A 4,390-nucleotide genomic window follows, 5' to 3' on the forward strand; every position below is an offset into this window, starting at 1 on the left:
TCCACTGATTGACTGGGGCCATTAGCCCCTCTACTCCCACCTCCTCATATCCACCTCCAGCCTGTTTTTGAAACTGTTTCCAAGAGGCTTGTCCTGACTTTACAGCAAGGCTTGTCCTTCCGTCTTCTCCCATCCCTGGAACTGCTCCTCATCAGTTCTTTTCCTGCCATGGAAGCCCTGGGATATGGAGACACTCCTGCCCTTCATGCAGAGCATCTAGATGCCACTGCAGGGAGTGAGACTACACAGACTGCTGCACTCTGTTCTGCCTGCCCCTGACCAACTGCAGCTTCATCATCATAAGCTCAGGACAAGGCGGTCACACTGACCAGACCTGGCCCAGCACTCATCCTAGTGAGCCACTTCCCACCCTGGTGGCGTCTCTGGTGGGCGAATGGCCTGCAGGTGACCTGACTGCATCCCATTTCCCAGTGGCTGCCCCCCTGAGCCTGGAAAACAGGGAATGTGGAGGAAACTGCCCATCCCACCCACAGGCCCTCTGGCTTGGACAGCAGCTCCTTTCTCCACAGGAGCCGCCTGAAGACTTCAGAAGCAGACTCTGGAAAAGGATATGTAATCTTGCCCTTAGTGGGGTTTGCTGGGTCCAAAAGTATGTGAAATTGGATCTGATATGGTTTGGCTATGTCCCTACCCAAAACTCATCTTGAATTGTAGCTCCAATAATTCCCATGTGTTGTGGGAGGGCTCTGGTGGGAGATAATTGAATCATGGGGGTGGTTTCCCCCCATACAGTTCTCATGGTAGTGAATAAGTTTCACAAGATCTGATGGTTTTATAAGGGGAAACCTCTTTTGCTTGGCTCTCATTCTCTCTTCCCTACCATCATGTAAGATGTGACTTGCTCCTCCTTGCCTTCTGCCATGATTATGAGGCTTCCGCAGCCATGTGGAACTGTGAGTCAATTAAGCCTCTTTCCTTTATAATTACCCAGTCTCAGGTATGTCTTCCTTCGCAGTGTGAGAATAGACTAATACTAATGTGTGTGAAGGCAAAAAAAAAATTCATTTTTCTGAACATGCATCAAATTATCCAAGAAATCTACAAGTTCAGATAGGCTACAAACTCTTTCTTGAAGGAGACCCTCAGCAACCTCTTGAAGTTTCCTGGATGTAAATGGGAGATCACAATCCATAATTATTAAAGGGAAGGAGATGTGGGCAAAGAGTGTAAAATGACAACTCACTGACTACAAAATGCATAACTTAAAAACATGAAAACAATTCAACTTCATGAGGAAAGAAGTGCAAACTAAGGAAGGGCTGGGCCATCCTGGGTCAGAGCCAGCAGGTGGTAAATTGCAGAATCTTTTCACTTAAAATACAGTCTGTAAGTGACTTCATTTTGACCAAATATATACGTACATTTAGATACACATCCAGAGGCCAGATAAATAGCTTCTCAGCTCTCAGAGATGTTTAGACTCTGAGCCCCCTTTCATCTGTGAAGTTCACTTCCACCCCCTCAGCCTTCAGAGAAAAGCTGCCTCTCCCTCCTCTGAATGATTTCACTCTGTCTCCCACCTGTCACTCTTAGTCCTCCTTCTCCTAAGCCTGTCCCCATCGGAACTTAAGTTTCCAGCATCAGTGCCACTTCCTCCTCAAAGCTGCCTCGCTCCTCAGTGCCTGGTCTGGCTCCGAGAACCACTCGTGAAGTTTAACGAAATCCTTGTGTGCACACCTGAAATTTAGCCAGTGGCTGCACTGATGGCAGGTGTTTTGACTTTGACAAAGTCACAACACACTGTGTTCCTCTCAGACCTCATTGTCAAATGGGCTACACAAAACTGACCTCACAGGTGGTTGTGAGAAATGGAAGAATGCATGTAGTAGTGGTCACTTGTATCATTATAGTCATTGCAAGGTGCTTTCAAAGTTTCTATTTCCTGCCGCAGAGATATAGGCTGGCCCCTTTACCACTGGGTTGCTGTATGGCCTTGGGCCATTCTCCCTGCTCTCTTGGCATCAGGCTTTCTATCTGTAATATGGGTGTTTGACTAATGTGCAGTATCCCTTGAAACAGACTCTGATTTCCCTTTATATTCCCTGCTTCACTTTCCAAGAGGAAGAGGGAAGGGGCCCTCTCACCCTGACTCTGGCCTTCAGGATATCACAAGGTACTCTGGACTGTTTGTAAACCACCCCTAACCTATTCATATGCTAAAACTTAATGAGATGGTATTAGGAGGTGGGGCCTGTGGGGGGTGATTAGGTCATAAGGGTAGAGCCTTCATGAATGGGATTACTACCCTCATAATGGGCTGAAGAGAAAAGGGCTTCCCCATCTACCATGGGAGGAAAAAGCTAGAAGCTGCCATCTATAAGGAAGCAGCCCTCAGGAGATGTGGAATCTGCCAGTGCCTTGATCTTGGACTTCCAGCCTCCAGAAATGTGAGAAATAAATGTCTGTTGTTTATAAGCCACAGAAATTTATGGTATTTTGTTAGAGCAGCCCCAATGGAATAAGAGACAAGGTGGGTGCAGTTTGGGTTCACCTACCTCCAGACACTGCCTTTGGATGAGGGCTCCTGCCCCTCCCATTTGAATCAATCCCTCCTCAAAGAGGGCATTTTACCTGACACCTCCAATCAGCCCCCAAGTGAGGCTCCCTCCCTGCAGAAATCCCTGACCTGGCTCTGATGAACCCTTTCCTTTCAAAACCAAACAGCAGGAGAGCAGGGCCTTTGACGGGTCTCAACAGAGCCCCCTGAGCACTGTGCCAGTGCCACCGGTGCTATGCAGAGCTCCCGCCTATGGTCAAAGGGCCCCACATTCACTCACTAACCAAAGTTCCCTTTTCTAAGATCCCTTGGTCCTTTCTAACTCCCAGAGACCATGGGAACCCCTACACTTTGCCCAGCAATCTCCTTTCTTGATCTCTCACAAACCCCACCTGCTATGAAACTCCCCTTCTGGGACCATTGCTGGGCCCTGGTTTCCATGGGCTACTTCTCCCTGATGCTCTGCCCCCTACAACCTGCTGTCAGAAAACCTCTCATCCTCTGCCTCCATTTCTGCCACCTCTGATTAATACCCTTGCCCTGTCATTCTTTTTCTCAACACGAATGTCCACCCAATGCATGCTTCTCCTAAACATTCTGCCAATTTCTTGTTTCTGCCAGCCTCATTCCCATTCCAAGGATTTCCCTGGTTAGTTACATGATGCCCTCAGCTCCCACCAGCCCTCTCACCCAGACCCTGCCTCCCACCAGCTCACCCTGCTCCAGCTCAGCCACTGGGAGCTCATTAAGTTGGCTTCTGGCCTTTCTGACACACCAATATCCTTCAGTTTGTAACAATTCCTTACTTTCTGGCACTACAAGATGCTTCAGGCTCCTCTTACATATTTCCTACCCTAGCCCTAGACTCAGCCATTTCTCCAAGGAGCTTGGTTCCTTTTATTGGAGAATGGTTTTAGAAACCAAGATCTGGGAGCTCAGTGTGCACACTAATGCTGGGATGTCATTGCTTTTGGGCATACTAGGCAAATACAGCTAAGACACACACACACACACACACACACACACACACTGACCCTAATCCACTACCACAGTGTTCATTCTAGCTTCTCTGCCTTGCTCACTGTGACTTCTTTCTCCAACAATGAGAAATCTGGCTCTCACTATTCATGACTCATTTATTCAACCTTAATATGCAGGTAAAGCCATCTCTGACTTGTTAGTGCATACCCCTTGGAAAAACAAATTTACCAACTAGAGTACAATGTTTATGGACAATTCCTTTTATCCTTAATCTTTCAGTTTCTAGTCATAATATCACTTTCCAAAGTTACTTAGGCCAATTTCTTTTCTCTCCACCTGCTCCAGTGATGTTATGTCATACATTTATAGTTCAGTTAGGTCATTTGTTACAAGCTGCATTCCATTCTGGGATTCTCCAGACATCTTGGTTAATTTTTAAATTTCACATACATTAAAGTTCCCCCTTCATCATGTATGGTTCTATGGGTTTGATCAAGATAAAGTCATGTAAGCACTTCCTCAGTATGATACAGAACAGTTCCATCTCCTTAAAATTCTCCTGTGCATCCTCTATGTAGTTAATCTTTCCTTTTCCTCAGCCCCTGGCAACTGCCAATCTGTTTTCTATCCCTACAGTTTTTCCTTTTCTGGGATGTAATATAAACAGAATCTTTTGGGGATGGCTTTTCACTTAACAAAATGCATTTAAAATCCATCCATGTTATAGTGTGGGTCAATAGCTCACTTCCTTTTATCGCCAACTGATTTTCATTGTATGGATACCACAGTGTGTTCATCCATTCATCTTTTGAAAGACATCTTGGTGACTTCACTTTGGGGTAGTTATGAATAAAGCTGCTATACATATTTTTGTATGGACATAAGTTTCAA

Source organism: Symphalangus syndactylus, chromosome 4 (genome assembly GCF_028878055.3).
Source record: "Symphalangus syndactylus isolate Jambi chromosome 4, NHGRI_mSymSyn1-v2.1_pri, whole genome shotgun sequence".
Classification (NCBI taxonomy): Eukaryota; Metazoa; Chordata; class Mammalia; order Primates; family Hylobatidae; genus Symphalangus; species Symphalangus syndactylus.